The 19,964-nt window shown below is 36.2% G+C and overlaps 1 pseudogene; it reads left to right on the forward strand.

Annotated features, from left to right (window-relative positions):
- Positions 1–2,123: 2,123 nt before the first annotated feature.
- Positions 2,124–3,345, forward strand: LOC143637548 (dirigent protein 9 pseudogene; annotated as a pseudogene).
- Positions 3,346–19,964: the final 16,619 nt, after the last annotated feature.

The following is a 19,964-nucleotide window of genomic DNA, read 5'->3' on the forward strand; positions in this document are numbered from 1 at the left end:
AGAGAATTAGAAACCGACTGTTCGGTTTTGAACTTTAGTAAAAACTGATATAATGGTTTTAGTTCAGTTTTGTGTATTGTTAATAATTGAAAAAACTGAACCGCACCAAAATAACAAAAAAAATCAAAATAATCATAATATTTTACCATAACCATTAAAACAAAATTTACTGATTACTATTTGTTTAGTTGTAACATATGGTTAATAACAAATATGTTTAGTTTCTACACATGGTTAATAACTATTAATATAGGTATTTCAGTTTTGCTTTTGAATTTTGATATTAAATGTAATTTTATAAGCTTTTAAAATTTGAAGTCAAAATATCCAATATTCTATTAATTATTAGTTTTAAAAAAAATATCATGTCCAATTTCAATATCTTGGGTCAATTTTTTTTTCCTCAAAAAAGTTGACTCGAGTAGCAAAACCGAAAAAATCGAATCCAAAACCGAACTGAAACCCAAAAACTTAAAACCGAACCGAAAAAACCTAAACTGAACGGTTTTAAAAAAATAATAAAACCGAAAGTTTGGTTTTCGATTCGGTTTTAGTCAAAAACTGCACCGAACCGCACCACGCACACCCCTAGTTTAGGCTATGTGTAGTGGAGGGACAACAAAATGGGACGTTTTGTGCCATGTGGTAAGGGTGTTCATGGTTCGGTTTTCGTGATTTTTAGGTCGAACCGTGAACCAAACCGTTAATAATGGTTTTTGATTTTTGTAACCCGAAATCAAACCGTAGAACTTTTAAGCCGAACCAAACCCTTAATAACGATTTGGTTTCACGGTGTAGGATTGTTGGGTTTTTATACAAGATGTCAAAATTAAAGATTGATATAGTTATAGTAAAGTTGTAAATAGTTTGCAGATTTTAATAAGTTTAGACACAATTTGTACACATGCAAGTTCAAACATAAGTTTATATGAGGTATGCAAAACACAAAGTTGTCTAAAAATAAACAAAACATAACAAAAAGAAGTGTGTAAGATTGGGATTTGGGGCTTAGCCCATTTTTTCTTGTTAGCATATTATATACTAACAATTATGATTTAGTAATGAATAACAATATACCTGTGTACATATATAATATAAAATATTTACATAAGTAAATTACACAGGCCAGGCCGGTTTTATACGGTTGGTTTTCGACACGCATATTTGAATATAATATAATAATAAAAGAAAAGGATGAAGGGCGACAAATCCACCCCCCCCCCCCCTCCCACAAATCGCCCCTTGTAGCTCAGGGGGCGGTGTTCACACAAAAAAAATCATCCCTTGTAATCCTTTTTGTAGTCCCACTACAGATAGCCTAATAGGTTGGTATATTTTTTAAAGAGTAATCTGCCCATTTGGTTCATAAGTTATAATAGGTTAAATAACTTATGAATTACTTTTATTGTATTAATCTATATTTCAGCCCCTCAAGCGAGAGAGCTTGCAAATATTTTATCAAAATATAATAATAATAATTAATATTTATAACAATCTAGTTAACTATTACTTTAAGCTAATTTTTATTCAAGAAATATAAGACTAGTAAACCTTCATTTATAAAATAGACCAAGTGACAAATAATATGTAATTAGTAAAAAAATGGTATAACAAAACTTTCAAAGTTTATAAGATGTTACTGCAAGAAAATAGAAGATATAATGTTTGGTTACAATGTTAGTTAAGTTAATTCAGCTATTTATACAATTGTGATCATAATCAGACAATAAAAGTCAATTATGTAAATATCATAAAAGAATATAATCGGTGTCATCAATTTATTAGTTTTTTGTAATCATCTTCTAGTTTATTTAACAAAATAAACTAATGTTAAAAGAATTTTTTTTTAATGGAAGGGTTTACAAGTTTTGATGCGTATATTCATTCACTTTAATTTTTTATTGGCTAAACAAAGGCATAATCTACGGTGCCTAAATATTAAAAATAAACTTTGTATACTATAAAACAAAACACAAAAAATCTGTGAGTTGGTCAAATACACCAAATATGCACATGGTAAGGTAATTGTTTAACCAAACCACCCCACACCAAAACAACTCCATCCATCTCATCAACTCCATATTAGATCATCACTATATATGTTCATACGTGCAACACCACTCACATTCATCATCAACAACATTGCCTGCCAACTAAAAACAAACATGATCAAATTATCCACCTCTACCATTCTCAAAGCCGCAATTTGCGTCTTTTTGCTAGCCATTTCTCTAGAATGTTTGAATGCCACACGTGTCTTGCTAGATACAACAAATGGTGTGACGCCTCTGGCCCCGTTACCTACCAACGAGCCAGACACAAGTGGTCCAGTAGACGAGAATGACACCCCTGTGGAAGATTCAACGCCTACCCTACCAAGTGGTCAAATTCCTGCCACTGCAACACCTGCCCCGGTAGTGGGTCCCACCACTACTAAAGTAGCCCCAACTGTTGGAACTACCCCAGTGGCCACCCCAGTCAGTGTCACACCGACTGGAGGGTCAGGTGCTACTGGTGGTGGTCTTAACAGGGAACACCCGACGTTGAGTTTCTTTATGCATGATGTTCTAGGAGGGTCTCATGCTACAAGTAGAGTGGTTACAGGAATTGTAGCGACTTCAAGTGCTAACGCAGTTCCATTCTCGACACCAAACAGCCAAGTGTTCCCGGTCACTGGCGGGGTCCCGTTAAACAACATTAACGGCATAGTGAACAACAATAACCTCCCATTCTTAGCCGGTTTCAACGGTAACAACCCGAACAACCCCAATTCCAACACCATTCTCCAAAACACCGGGAACAACAACGTTATCAACGGTGGGAAAAACCTACCATTCGTTGCAGCCGGTCAACTTCCCGCGGGCATAACACTCCAACAACTCATGTTCGGGTCAATCACGGTTATAGACAATGAACTAACCGAAGGGCACGAGCTTGGTACGAGCGTGCTTGGCCGAGGACAGGGTTTCTACCTTTCGAGCTCGTTGGATGGGAGTAGTCACACATTTGCACTCACAACATTATTTCATGGTAGTGATCACGAAGTGGATGATACTATTAGCTTTTTTGGGGTCCATAGGACCGCGTCTGAGATATCGCATATCGCGGTGATTGGTGGGACCGGGAAGTATGAGGAGGCTAAAGGGTATGCAACCATTGAGAGTCTACCTCAGGTAGATCAACACACCACGGATGGTGTTGAGACCATTGTTCATGTTAATGTGTACCTCACGACACCATAGGCCGTGACTTTGTGTTAAGTTTGTGTGATGTGATTTAGCTTTGTGGTTGTAGTACTTTCTCCTTTATTTGATGTACCTTGGAGTGGTTTATATTTTATAATCAAAGGGTGTTAATTATTATTCTATTTAGAAACCTAATTGAGAAATCAATCTCAAAACCGAATTGTTGAAGTGTCGATTTCAGCCCTACTTTTATATTATCCGATCTCAAACACGAGAAAGCTTGTTTAAAGAATCAACAGCTTGTTGCTCGGTAATTTGCCAATATATTGTAATCATTTGTCTTAGAGAAACCCAAATCATAGCTAGCCATCACAATGCTTGCATTTTACCGTTAATTTTCGTTTTAATATGTTTTTTTTGTTATCCTTTTGTTTTATATAAACTTTATTGGCTTCGATGTTGACATCTTAATCAACTTATATGGACATTGTCTCGTTTTTTACTTTTCCGAATTCGTTGTTTGAATTTATTGCTGTGCCCTTTACGAGTTTAACCAATACCGACCAAATTCACGTTAGTTCGCCTCCGCAACGCGACGGTTGTCACCTAGTTCTAAATAAAAGCAAACCCCCCATTTTTGGGCCCTCTTAATTTGTTATTAGCAATGTTTTGACTGTTTGTTGTGAAATCGAATTTGTGTATTTGGGCTCTCACTATTATTATATCCTACTAGGCTGTTATTATTGGGCTTAAAAAAACTGTGTGTGAGATTATTTATTTATTATTGTTTTAAATTACTGTAGAAATGTACAAAAAACCAGTCCGGAGCCGATTAACCAGAAACCAAACCGGACCAGTTCATATCTAAAATTGGTTCCTAAGCATAATCAAATTGTTGGTTTCTATAGCGGCTCAACTCTTTCACAATCGAACATGTTTTTTTTTTCTAAGACCGGTTCTAAACCGAACCGGTGTTGATCAGTTTGACAAGTTCTACGCTGAAACCGGTTTGGGTCAAACGAGTTTCAACCGTGCAAAACCCAAACCGGTTTTGTACACCTTTATGCACGAGTGTGTATAACTTTTTCCAAAAATTTTGGGTGCTAGGCGGTGACGCTTTATCTTGAGGCCCGCCATGAACCGAACTCATTGCAAATGTTTTAGGTGGTAAGGAATACCCTTAGGATCGTTCGGTTCAGGTAATTTTCTTAGTCATTATCAATTTCCATCTTCACCAAATTATGTTTATGGTACATCACGTTGTTCATTTATTAATCTTTGACTGTTCTTCATCTTGTTAAGTTGTTTTCATGATGACCTCATAGACTGATTTGTAGTTAACATGTGAACACGCTTTTTGTTAATAAGGTATTATTAAGTGTATCTTAATTTGGGCACGATATATATGCTGTAAACCAGTTTCTTTTCATATTGATTTATTTGATTCCATATTCTTTTAGGCTTAGGAAGATGCATTGTATTTTTCTTTTCTTTTCTTTTATCATCATATGCATTGTATAGGAGCATCATCACCTTCCACATTGATATCCTAGTACAGTAGTATCCATATATTTCGCTTTAGTGTAAGTTTCAATATTTGTTTCCAATAACGAAAACAAGTGAGATATGAAGTGTGGTGGGCTTTCTACCTCACTAATCCACATGTTTTGTTCGAGTCATGGCTAGAATTTGTTAAAACTCATATATATTTCGATCAACATCTTCTGCTTCAAGAACTTACTCTATACCAACCGAAGAAACTTATAGAGGGTGCATTATTATTATTTTTTTCATTTTATTTGAGTTTTTAAAAAATCATTCTTGTAAAGACTACTATGCACACGCACGTAAATTGAACTATTGAAGTGCAAAAAAATAAAAAAAGAAGAAGAAACCTAATGTGTATTGGTTTGTGTTAACGTTAAAAAATTTACTTGCTTTGATCTTTAACTGAGTTTTTCTTAGCTATGTACATATGACGTCTCCCTAAATGAAAAAGAGATCACCAATCATAACGTCACCCTAATTTGATAGATAACATGACTAATTGTCTCTTCAAGTGTGTACTTCTAAAAAAAATAACGATTCTGTATTAACGCTCACCTTCTCACTTAAAGAAGTTTTGAACATAAATAATATTTAAACACACAAACATAATATATGTACTTTACACACACACACACATATAGGGTTTGGATCAAATACAAATGAAATTAACGTGCTAAACATGAGAATCAAGTATGGTAATTATATATACAAGTTAAGTAATTATGTAATTACTCTATGATGTAATTACATAATTACTCTACTTGTATATATAATTACCATACTTGATTCTCATGTTTAGCATGTTAATTTCACAGTTCACATATAAAAAGACGAGTGTACGTATTATGTATAACACAACATTTTTTTAAAAATTGAATATTGTAAGATGCATGGTATAATATGCAAAATTACATACATTTATATGTCCTGGTAGTAATTATTACAAGTCCATCTTCGATGGATATTTTTAGAGCCAAAAAAGTGCATGTTGAAGAATGAGAAAGGGGGCTTAATTTGTTTTTGAGAATGTGAACTGTGAAGTGGTCAATTATGTGACGGTTGTTGACCGACAGCCTTCAAGCAGGATGATTTGGAGGGGTCATAACATCCTCTCTAATACTTTAAACGGGACATTTCTAATGCAAAGCCAAGTGTCCACTGTTTGTCACAAAAATTATCCATAAGGATACATTTCATCTGAAATGTCAACTACGAGCAATAAGTGAAGTGTTGTAAACTTGCTAGATTTTATTAAAACGGTGTGATAGAGACTAGCGGTTAATCGGATTATAATAGATATCTATACAGACAAGGGCGGGTTTTGGGGTGTGCAAAGTGGGCGACCGACTGGGGCACGTTTTCTTCAAGGGGCACAATTTTTTTAAAAAATCCCGATGTTATATATGAAGAATACCTGAATGTTTATAATGCCACTACTTTTATATTACTCAAACACATTTTAAAACCCTTTGTTTTGGATTACCCAAAGATTTATAGACCCACTAAAATTTGAAAAAGGCCAAGTACTTTTAATTAACCAATTTAAGTTGAATAAATAAAGGAAACATATATGCGGGATAATAACAAAGTCGACTTCGAACACCAGCAGTCACGGTAGCATCAGTAAAAATGAGTTCTTCGAAATTATTTTTATTGAAATTCTATATTCGACCCAAAATGCCTCAAGAAAGACTTAGTGGGTCGACGATGATAACTATCGAGAACGTAACACTAGAGAGCATAAACTGCGAAGAGTTAATTCACCAATTTGTTATAAAAAGGTTAGGAAAGTTTCACAAATCCTCAATTAGCTATTAGCCAATTAAGTATGTCACAAACTCATTCTAGTATCACGATTTTCTAATTGTTATGTTTATCGCTATGACTTTAATCGGCGTATAAAAAATGCATTTACATTATTCAGTACGTTAAGGTTTTAAAAGTATACTTTTACGGCTCGTCCAGGGCATGTGAATTCTCATAATCGACCGTACGGATATGTGAAGTGTTGGATAACTTACACGGTGATGACATATTACATCAGTTTCACATTTTTTTTAACATCAAATAAATTTTAGAGCGGTAATTTGATGGGATTGCATTAATACAATTAATAATTTATAATATTTGATACTAGTTTTTATCCCCCGTAATACAGGGTTGTTTTATATTGTTTGTTTTAATATTAATTTATTTTTTGAATTTATATTTTTTTATTGTATCAAAGTTAATAATATACTTATGGTTTGATGATAAATTGTTTCACATGAGATGTTATAACCCGGTTTAAAATCTATATGCTTTTGATGAGACCCAAGACCCGTTTATTTTTTTACTATAAAATTGGTTTTTTTATTATAAATAATATTTATGAAAGTTAATAATATACCTATGGTTTGATGAGACCAAGATCCGTTTATTTTTTTTTACTATAAAATTGGTTTTTTAATTTAAATAATATATATCTTTTTTAAAATAAATAAGATATTAATTTTTAGTATATCATATTTTATAGGATTTTTACATCATTAATTTGTTGATAATAATTTTTTATTTAATGAGATGTTATAACTCGTTTAAGTAATATCTGGGTTTGGTAAGATCCATACCCATGAATTCGGGTCAAATGCATTAGAAGCCTCCATTTAAAAATCAAGCAAATCTGGTAACTCCAAAAAAGGGGGGAGCGACCACATCACGACACCTAGGATTTTTGGATGTTCGTTTATATATATTATAGATATAGATTATTAAAATATGCTTACATTCCTTAATCTAGTTTCATATACGCCACAAATTAAAAAATAAAAATAAAATATACCGTCATATGGGAAAGTAATTTTTTGGTGACCACAAGTTAAAAACTCTTATGGGATCTTAGTCATCTTACTATGAAACCACTACTTAAGACATCACTCATAAGATTTAAAAATGAAGAAAATGTGGATCATGACACTACTTATTTTTAAAAACACATATTTTTGTATCTTAAAGTCTGTTGTATACCAATAAGATCAAAGACCAACACCATGGGGAGTTTGATTGTGTTTATCAGAACAAGAGTTTCTAGAAAAGTTATTTTCAAAGTAGATGTATTTTTAATTATATTTAACACATGGTTGAAATTTAATTTAACCAATAAATTCTACTTTTAATGCCATCTACTAGGCATGGCGGGCATGACCTAATTTACTCGTGCTTGCATCCCCGCAAGTGCATACTCTCATGTTAATACTCAACGTTTTTCTCGGCATCGGCATGATTGTGCATGCCCTTGTAGGATGGTCCCAACTCGTCTACATCACTTACATGATTAGAGTAGCTCTTGAACTTAGTTTTTCTTTCATATTTCTTCGTTTCTCGTTCAAGAAACTTTTTTTACTGCAAATCCATATACAACAAATATAAGAGGGTGTTTGGGTGAACTTAAAAGTTTGTATTTGTTTTTTGAAAAGCACAAGATGCCTGGTAAACATGAATTGATGTGTGTTGCAAACACACAATATTAAGTTTTTCCAAACTACTTTTACTTTCTAGAAAGCAAACCCAAACACCCCCTTAGTATCTATTCATGTGAATTTGCATTTAAGTTTAAAAAATAAGGATTTAATGTACACAATATATATTTTGTTGGTATCAGGCATTGTATATCTGATTGCACTTTTATATTCATAATACAAAAACTATGAATGTACCATTAGAAAAATCTGGGCGTGCTATTTAGTGGCTAAGTTGGAACAAGAACGTTGAGGGAAGACATACTCAAAATGTATAAACAAAATTCAAAAATAAGGGGTGGGGGCTCAAATTTTTGGTCGAAATGGGTATATTCAAACTACTGTGCGGAAAAACAGGGGTTAGGGCACCCCTGCCACCGTCCAACCATAAAATCATGTAAATCCTTTAGAGCATTCAAAATGCCAAACCTATATAATATATGCAAGAAGAGAGAGAGAGGCCCTCACATTCTCGTATGTCTCAACGTTTGTAGCCCCAAACTTTACCAACAAACTACCCCACAACAACGCGACTCGTTTCCCCCTCTCGTTTGTTGTCTGCCACCTTGAACGGGCTCATTCACAAACGTTAGCATTATGGATGCTCTTATAACAAACTATGCAATAATCAAAATAAATTGATAGATATTCTAAATTTAAATAAAATAAAACGTGACAACAAAACATGATATAATTATCAATATAAAACGTCAAATGGTGAACTCTATTTGATGACTTTTGAAGCCAACAGAAATATAGTGGAAGTAGTGCTGAATATTGAAGAATATTCACGGAAGTGATGATATTCATAACGACTTAATTAGTGTTAATATAGTAATTTAAGGTTATTTAGTGTAATCTGATTAATCAAAGACTTAAATTAACTTTACACTCAACAAATGCGTGGATTAACATCGGATGTATCTTGGGTTTGAATATGTGGCGTGCGGGAACCGCTTAATAAAATGTACGTTGACTTTTAACCAATTAAGAGAACACATATAGGATTAACCGGCTAAGTAAGCTAGGATTTAACATGTCACGAAAAAATAACATTAAAAGTATAATAAGGATCATGAAAAAAGGCAATCAAATCAATACATGCGTAAAAGGTTGCCGTCTAAGAGTATAATAAGGATCATTAAAAGATTAGCCTAGCCAACTAAGACAATATGACATGACTAACTAGCTTAGACGACTAAGATTATCCCCATATTTAGAATCAGTCGGCTAAAATAACTTAAAAGAATGGGTAAAAGTTATTATCGAATGACAATTTTACCCAAATTAATTATTACTCTTATTAAACAGTTATAAAATCCATTAGTTACACCAGCAAATTTTAATTGCTTTGATTAATCATGAACAACCACTTGAGACTACTCTATGGCATATATAGATGAAATCTTGAAAATAGCATGAGATGTTAAATTGCTTTGCTAATTTTCACTTATAACGAAGTCAAGCGATGTCTAGTTCCTTACCGCACACATGTCTACTCTATGGCATATATAGATGAAATCCTGAAAATAGCATGAGATGTTAAATTGCTTTGCTAATTTTCACTTATAACGAAGTCAAGCGATGTCTAGTTCCTTACCGCACACATGTCTTACTCTATCAAGTGGTTGCGATGGATCATGTCATGATCACACCGGATAAAACTCTATCATTTAACGTCAGGCCATTGATTCTAACCCCCGCATTGACTACATCTTAAGTTGTGCATCATTGAAATAACGAATTTCTTGTTCCCCCTTTAGACGTTGGTCAGTTTAGACCGAACCACATTAAATTATTGTGTCCGTTTATTGTTTTATGTTCACTTGGCGTTTGTTTAAAGCTAACACCTTTTCGTTTCTGTTTACACATTATTTTTTTTATATATTAAATAAAAGGATCCAATTACAATAGAGAGGTGGATAAGCGGGCAACAAGCTGCGCCGCCACCCCCTTTTGAATGACACACCCGATCCTACTAAAAACAAAGTTATCGTTCTTTGGTGTCGATAAGTTACTTTGCACGACCCGTTGAACTCTTTTAAGAAACGTAATAGCTTCGGGGGCAAGGGACCCAAATGCATCAAAAGCAAAATGAATAAAGACTTGTTGATTCTCGACACATGTTTTCTCATGCTTAGCAATTTTTTGTGATTTTGCCTTCAACACAGTCTGCCTAACAACAAACCCGGTATCCCTAAGCCCAACAAGGGGATACACCAGTAAGGTCAATGCAAACGTGTTTCTCCCTGCTCATCCATACATAAGAACGTCTGTTGGCCGAAGAGTAGACCTCCCTGTTGGGTTTCAACGGTGGTTCGGAACGAAAACGGTCAAGTAATTTCAAACCCGTTTTAGTTAATTATTTTCGTTTCAATAAATATTAATCAATATTAATATACAAACTTATAAACGAACTATAAAAACGCAGCGGAAAAATTATACGATTAACACGAACCAAAACCGAAACCCGGACCCGGATCCGGTTACAACTTATACGAGTACAAATAAACGAATAACAAACAACCATAGATCTAGTTTATCGATATACCTCGATTATCGAAACCGGGAAGACACCGAGGGCTTAACGAACTAAGCTAGATGGTGACACAATCAAAAATCCGACAACAGTTCCGGCAGTGGCAGCAGCTCCGAACGGCGGCGCCGGTGGCTAGCGGCGGCGGTACGACGTCTTTGAAGGTGACACGGCGGAACGGAAATGGTGGTGGTGCTCGGTGGTGAAGTAACAACAACGAACAGCAGCAGCAAGATGTTCCGGCGGCTGCAGTTGGGCGGCGGTGACACGGATCCAGTGACCGGAAAAACGGGTCACCGGAGATACGGTAGCGGCGCCGGAAAACCAAGAAAACGGCAACTAATAAAGGCTGTTGGCTAACAATGACAGTGCAAGAGGCAGTGACAATAATTGTTGAGCAATAGGGGTTAGCCGGAGAGGTTAGTTGGCCGGAATCGAGCTCGCCGGAGTTGGCGGCTGGTATATGGGGTGTTTAGGGTTTTGTTTTCTTGTTCTATATTTGGCAAGATCAACATAATATATATATATATATATATATATATATATATATATATATATGTATATAATGAGTTTAGGGTTTAATCAAACATAAACCCATTGGGCTTCAAGCCCAATGATCAAGATAAAGCCTAATCCACCATTATAGCATATTAATGATTGTGTCGGGCCCGGTTAACATTTAAGCGGGTTTATATGTTTCGTTACCCCCGGTGTAACTCATACCGGGTCACATTCGGGTCGGTCCGCGTTGACTTGACCCGAACCGACCATTAAATCCAACAGTCTCCCACTTGGACGGATTTGGGTCAAGTATCACAACGCTAACAACCAGAGGCGTTCTAGCTACACTTAGCTGTCCCCAACCAAATATGACATTTTCAAATCCATAACCAAAGTATCTTGGAATACCTTATTGCAAGATAATAAATTTATAGTAATCGTTGTCATCGATCCTTTCTGTATAAGACATCAACTGAACTATGAGACATGGATCAAATCAATCTCATATAATATTCAATTATTGTAGTTCTCGATATAGAGTCAAAGTGGTCCAATCAAACACACAGTATGTTTGGGTGAGGCCTCACACTTTACCCGTTTGAATCAACGAGGGCGCCAAGATGTCTAACTGTTACATTTTAATGTAAGAGTACAGAATCCCATCTTGACTACATACAACTCCCACTGAACTCTAGAACATTCCCAATCAATGTCTTTGTGGTTGGCAGTTACGCAACAGCGGTTAACATGATCAAAGAATATTACTCGGTAAACGAAAGTTCTAATATGTATCTCAGGTCTAAGGATACTAAATGAGCATACTATTATCAAAACATCTTTTGATCAAGATCCATGAAGATGATTTGATGCGAGTTACATCCAACGTCATTCATAATGAGGTCTGTGAGTTTGGAAGTCAACTGCTTGAGTCCAAAGTCAGAATAGTCTTAATTCAGAATCGTTCCCACGAGTCTGACTGACTACGGATAATTTAGAATACAATATTCACGGATTAAACGTATTAAAATGAACACAGTTGTATCATTCAACGTTTGCATTTAACCATTAAATCAAAAGTGAACTAAAAAGTACAACTGTTTAAATGTTCATACATCCAAATACTAAAAATCAAAATAAATCACTAGCAAGTCTAAGCCCGATAGCATCTCTATGCTTGTCCTGAGTTATTAGCTTAGTGAACAAGTCAGCTAGTCTTTTTGATCTGTGTCTACTTTTCTTATCACGATGTCTTTATGTTCCAGTAATTATCGTACATAGTGGAACTAAAAATGTGCCTGGCCATGTGATGAAAAATGGGCTCTTTGGCTTGAGCAATAGCACCTGTGTTATCACCTATTACGTCGATCATTTTCCTAAACTTGGAACCAGATCGAGGTTGGCTATGAATTTCTTCATCCAAGCAGATTATGAGCGAGAAATATCTCGGTCATTCTGGAAGTCAGTGTCAGTGTAACACCTTACAGTGAGCTCCTCTTCCACTCCTCCAAACACGCTTACGAGACGTCAGGTCTAGTGTATAATATAGTGTACATGACAGAGCCAATCGTTGAAGCATATGGAATTGCTTGCATGTGCTTTGTCTCATTGTCCGTTGCCGGAGATTGCGATTTGATAAAACGGTTCCTTTAGCAATGGAACAGCTCCTATCTTGGAGTTGTCCATTGAGAAGCGTGTTATGACTTTGCTTATATATATACTTTGACTTAGCCCTAGAAGTCGCTTAGATCTATCTCGGTAGATCTTCTATTCCCAGAATATATGCGGCTTCTCCAAGATCTTTCATTGCAAAATAAGATTCCAACTAGTGCGTAACTCCCTTAAGCATATGAATGTTGTTTCCAATTATCAGTATATCATCCACATACAAGATGAGGAATGATATAGTGCTCCCATTAGCCTTTATGTAAACACAAGGCTCATCTTCATTTTTTGATAAAACCAAACTCTTTGATTTTCTCATCAAAGTGAAGATTCCAGCTTCGAGATGTTTGTTTAAAATCCACTTGCTCCCTATTTCCCGACCTTCGGGGGGTAGCTCAATCAAGTTCCAGACTTGATTGCCATGAATAAATTGCATCTCGGCGTTCATGGCTTCACGCCGTTTCTCAGATTCCGGATCTAAGATTGCAGATTTGTAGTTAGTAGTTTCGTCGCTAGACTTGGCTACTAATAAGACTTCTGAACCATCCAGATGCCATAGGTATCTAGGATTTGGTGCGGGAGTCCTACTACTTCTGTGAACGCTCGTGTTCATGTCTGACGTATCAGCAACAACAACTTGTTGATCAAACGCTGCAACTTCATTAGCGGTTGTTTGTGGTTCTTGAATTTCTTCAAGATCGACAATGTAATCTCCAGTTCCTAGATCGACAAATTCTTTCTCGAGAAAGTGGTATTTCCTCTTGATAGAAATCATATTTGTATCAGGATGAACGAAGTAATAACCGCTTTGGTTGTAGTATTTGACGAATGCGGGAGGCGGTCATAAGGGTGAAACTCCAAAGGGAGTGAGGCAAGCTAGTTCTACACATCATCGATCGAACCATGTTTAGCAAAGTTCGATTTCTCCTCTCGCTCACGCCATTAAGTTGGGGTGTGCTAGGTGGAGTGAGCTGGAAACAATTCCATGCTCTTTTAGATGAGTGATGAACTCTGAGCTGAGATACTCTTTACCTCGATCTGATCGAAGTATCTTAATGGTTTTATCAAGTTGTTTTTCCACTTCTTTTTGAAACTCTTTGAACCTTTCAAAAGTTTCGTGCTTGTGTTTCATAAGATACACATAAGCGTGTCGACTATAATCGTCGATAAAAGAAACGAAGTATCTTTCATGGTTTCTAATGGTTCTGAAAGGTCCACATACATCAGTATGTATGAGTCCTAACAGATCACTTGCTCGTTCACTTTTATGAGTGAAGGAGTCTTTGGCGAGTTTGCCAGCTAAGCAAGATTCACAATCGTCAAAAGAGTCCGGTCCTGTGGATTCAAGAATCCCTTCGGATTGGAGTCTTTTAACTCTTGCCTTGCTTATGTGGTCAAGTCGGCAATGCCATAGAAAAGTATCATTGATGCTAGTCTTGATACGTTTTGAAAGATGGTATACGTTATTGTCAGTTTGAACATCAATCTCATAAATACCATTTCGAGGTTTAGCCTCAAAGTAAAAGATATCATTCAAGTAAGCAGAAATAGCCATGCCATTAAGAACATACTTAAATCCTTGTTCAAACAACAACGAAACTGAAATGATGTTTCTGGTCAAGCCAGGAGCATACAAACAATTATTCAAAGGAAAAACTAGGTCAGATGGACAAGTAAAATGAAATACTCCAGTTGCCAGAACTGGTACTCTCTTCCCATCTCCAACGATGAGTTCCATGCTGCCTTTATTCAGTTTCCTCCACTTCTCAGGCTCCTGCAAGACATTAACGATGTGGTAACCACATCCGGTATCAAATACCCATGTGTTGCTAGAGACAGTGAAAAGTTCAATAACGTATAAGGAAATACCTCGAGAAGAGCCTTCACCGTTTGCTCTCTTCGTTTTGATCTCAGCAAGGTATTCGGGACAGTTTCGCATCCAGTGTCCCATTTGGTTGCATCGGTAGCACTTGCGCTCCTCAGGGGGCGGTGGTGGTATCTTTGGAACCCCTTTGTTAGCATTGGTGGCACGAGGGGCAGCAATGGTAACATTCTTCTTGCCTTTACCCTTATAACCCCGGTTTTTGGGATTAGGCTTCTTGACACCAGCAAATCCGATCATAAGAACTTGATTGGTCCTTGAAGGAATGTTCATCTCAGCCGTCTTGAGCATGTTGTGAAGCTCCGACACTGTCTTCACCCAACCATTCATGTTGAAATTCATTACGAATTGGTCGTAAGAGCCGGGGAGAGAGTTGAGAATGAAATCAGCTGCCATCTCATCGGGCAGGGGATAATCAAGTTTCTTGAGCTGATCGATGTGCCCCTTCATCTTAAGAACATGTGCACTGAAGGGAGACCCTTCTGCCATCTTGCAACTAATGAGTTGTTTCATGGTGTCGAAACGTTCTTGATGAGCTTGTTTCTGGAACATGCCCTTGAGTTGCTCAAGCATCTCATAAGCACCAAAGTCTTCCATGCCTTTAGCAAGTTCAGAAGTCATGGTGGCTAGCATAATGCAGGAGACATCAGCGAGTCATCCTTATGCTTGTCAAGAACTTTTCGAGCAGCGGCTGTGTTGTTTTCAGGCTCGGTTGGAACAGGTCCATCGAGAACATACAGGCGCTTTGCCAAGGTGAGAACAAGTCTCAAGTTGCGGTGCCATTCAATGAAGTTGGTACCGTTCAGTTTATCCTTCTCAAGGATAGTCTTAAGGGCGTAGGGTGAGTTTTCGTTTGACGATATCTGATTAATTAAGCAAAAGTAAATTTAATTAGTATTTTCGACGTTGTAGTCCCATTTAATGACCCAATAACATTAATGAAATAGGAGCATGAGAATCCAGTTTCCAGTTATTAAAGGCAGCTGTAGCACACAACATTAATAAGTGGTTAGGCAGACTGACAACGATTGCCAATTGTGAATAGAGCATAATTCTCGGTTATGAGTCCTATAGAGACAACGATTGTCTGTATAGATACGTTTAGCCTCATCTTTGCCCACTTTAAGTCTCCAGACAGCTTTAGCACGTAACATGAGAGTAAAGTAATAGCTGTCCTAGTATAGTGACGTGTGAAAGGGCCGGACGTGTCAACGAAACGCTTTCACCTTGATGGGATAGGCTAGAAAACAAGTGCGGTGCTGTAGCTCCAAACACTTGAAATTTCGCAGTATGCCTCAAGTGTGACTTGTAGTAGGATTGGCATAAACTATTGGTTTTAAATTGGGGTCACTTTTAAAATTACCAAATAGAGTAAAAGTCAAATTTTACTGTATTTATTATCGGGACGAATTGATGAACCATTTCATCTCTCAGGACACTTAGTTTTAAATAACCTATTAAAACTAAGTTTGTCGTGATACGGCTAACCAGTTTTAAATTAATAGAAATCTATTAAGTTATTAGTTTTGGAAATCAAAACGCTTTTAATTTGCAAAACATTATTGGTTAATAAAATGTTTATTTTCAAATTTATTTGGTATTAGGTCGGTGATATTATAATCCTATTATAAACAATCCAAGCAACCACAATAGCAAGCAATAATATGTAAATCCTTATGGCCAAAAGGTGATCGGTCTCGCTAGAGCCAATTAGGGAGACCGATCGGGTCAAGGGGTTCACAACACAAAACAACCACAAGGATGGACTTTTTCGTGCATCCCGTCATCTTGCCCGAACTCCTACTAACTCCAAGAAATTCTTGAGCTCGTCCTCGGTTATCTTCACGTCTTCTTTATTATAAATTTATAACTAACAATAATATGCCCTATTACAAATTTGAACCATCTTAATGGCCAAAAGAAAACCAAAAAATAAAAATAACCGTTTACAATTTTGAACCATCCATATGGCCAAATATCAAGCTCAACAACAACCAAACAAACATAGGTCGGGGCCGGATTTACATAATCAAAATAAATAAAATTCCGGGTCGTTTTGACTTGATCAAATAAAATAAACAAAACTTTGACCAAATCTAAAATTACCCGAAAACAAATCTAGATCTATAAACTTTAAACGATTTAAAGTTTAAGATGTAGATCCGGTTTAAACGAACCGGAATCGACTCGTACGTTGTAACCGCGGCTCTGATACCACTGTTGGGTTTCAATGGTGGTTCGGAACGAAAACGGTCAAGTAATTTCAAACCCGTTTTAGTTAATTATTTTCGTTTCAATAAATATTAATCAATATTAATATACAAACTTATAAACGAACTATAAAAAACGCAGCGGAAAGATTATACGATTAACACGAACCAAAACCGAAACCTGAACCCGGATCCGGTTACAACTTATACGAGTACAAATAAACGAATAACAAACAACCATAGATCTAGTCTATCGATATACCTCGGTTATCGAAACCGGGAAGACACTGGGGGCTTAACGAACTAAGCCAGATGGTGGCACAATCAAAAATCCGACAACAAATCTGGCAGTGGCAGCAGCTCCGGACGGCGGCGCCGGTGGCTAGCGGCGGCGGTACGGCGTCTGTGAAGGTGACACGGCGGAACGACAATGGTGGTGGTGCTCGGTGGTGAAGTAACAACAACGAACAGCAGCAGCAAGATGTTCCGGCGGCTGCAGTTGGGCGGCGGTGACACGGATCCGGTGACCGGAAAAACAAGTCACCGGAGATACGGTAGCGGCGCCGGAAAACCAAGAAAACGGCAACTAATAAAGGCTGTTGGCTAACAATGACAGTGCAAGAGGCAGTGGCAATAATTGTTGAGCAATAGGGGTTAGCCGGAGAGGTTAGTTGGCCGGAATCGAGCTCGCCGGAAAACCGGGTCGCCGGAGTTGGCGGCTGGTATATGGGGTGTTTAAAGTTTTGTTTTCTTGTTCTATATTTGGCAAGATCAACATAATACATATATACTATGTATATAATGAGTTTAGGGTTTAATCAAACATAAATCCATTGGGCTTCAAGCCCAATGATCAAGATAAAGCCTAATCCACCATTATAGCATATTAATGATTGTGTCGGGCCCGGTTAACATTTAAGCGGGTTTATATGTTTCGTTACCCCCGGTGTAACTCATACCGGGTCACATTCGGGTCGGTCCGCGTTGACTTGACCCGAACCGACCATTAAATCCAACACTCCCTTTAAGGGGATCTGACAGACGAAGAGTACACATTATTGGACATAAAATATCAATCTCTAATGAACAATCATGGCTCGTCTATGACGTATTAGATTGCAAATGATCGTTTGTTCAACGGAATGTTGAATCGGCACTTTTGAAAGTTTGAATAACCCTTTTGACCAACGTTTGTCATTACCCTCGTGGTTTTTCTTTTCCTTGATTGAAAGTTTGAGACGCTTTAATTTTCTTTATATCCAATTCATGAAAAAGGCTTAACATTTAAAGGATTCCTCTAAGTTGCAATTTTATCCCTACAAAACACTACAACTTTGCTATTTTTAATGTTTTGTTTTAAGTGTATAAGTGAATTAAAATGAATGTGCCATCAACAATGCTTGATAAACATGGGATACAATGATACATATAAATCAAATAATAATAACTATAATCGGCTAACATAAGTGTACCATTCCCATAAACAAATAAGCACTAAACTAATAGATATATAAATTGTAAATATAAAAGAATGTGATGATCAAGGCATCGACTACTTTCGATGTCAAATTAGACCTATTCAACCGATTAAAATTTGCTCACAAAGTACATAACTTTTAACCAGTATTTAGACAATAGTTTATACAGGACCGGCCCAACCATTTGGAGGCCTAAAACAGAACAAAAAGTTTGGGGGCCTTATGGAGTGTTAGAGTGATGGAATTATAGGACTATAACTTTCATTTTTAAAATGTACCGAGTGATTGTCGTGTTTCGTATATATACATACAATATTTACAATTTTGTTTTAAAAAAGGAGTTTGATTTACGTATAATACAAGTCAACGGAATAGATACACACTTTGTTTTATTTAACTTTACCGAGCAGCTTGCTCCGTATATGTTATAAAGTTTTAAAAAGTGAAAGGAAATTATATATAATACTAGTTCAAGGATATATATATACCTGGAAACAGTTAATGTATAAACGTGAAAGGAATTTATATATAATACTAGTTCAAGTGTGTGTGTATATATATATATATATACCAGGAAAAAATTAATTAGAAACTGATAGATTTAAAAAATTGACCATGAAATATAAAAAACAATTCTTAAGTGTAAGGAGGAGAAGAAGAGAATCGAACCAGTGTAGATGATCTTCTATTTTGAAATGTTCTATTTAAAAAATATATGGACATTAACCACTAGGCTGCCATACAAAATTGATTATTTTTACCATCTATGAATAACTAATATGTGACTCTTATGTATATAAATAAACATCGAAAAATTAATAGACGGAGGCCCTATTATTTTTTTGGGCCTCAAGCCCTAGCTATATTCGTATATACTATAGGGCCGGCTCTGAGTTTATATGAAGTTTCACATCACGGGTGATAAGGTTTCCCATTTCCTATGTTTAGCTCGTGACACTAGGCTTGGAAATTGTTATAGCGTGCACGTAGGTCACTTGAATACATTAGCATGTGGTTCATGATCGATCATAATTAAGGGTTGATTATCAGAATTAGGATTCCATGCTTATTTAAATAGTTTGTAGGTGCTTTGTTTTATATTACTTTTTTGGTGGTAAACATCTTATTTCATGGTTGTAGCAAGTTATAGATATATAATTTTGATATTTAGGGATTTTTGTCACGTTTATGCAATTTGAAGTGTTCATTTTGCAAAGTGAACATAACAAGGGAGCGTAAATGGAATTTCCTTTTGTCAATATCTTTACACGACCATCATAGTCTTACAGGAAAGCATTAAGCACATATATATGTAGATAAGTAGCAATAGTGGTAAACATTTTAAAAACAATACTAAAAGCAATGACAAAAGAAAAAACTATATAAAAGAGGGGAATGAAAAGGAAATTTCAAGACAACTAAAAGAATATTAATTTTTTCTAAACAACTTTTAAAATTAGTGACA

This window comes from Bidens hawaiensis, unplaced genomic scaffold (assembly GCF_021521415.1).
Source record: "Bidens hawaiensis isolate Kalapana, Puna unplaced genomic scaffold, B.hawaiensis_p1.1 tig00008374_1, whole genome shotgun sequence".
NCBI lineage: Eukaryota > Viridiplantae > Streptophyta > Magnoliopsida > Asterales > Asteraceae > Bidens > Bidens hawaiensis.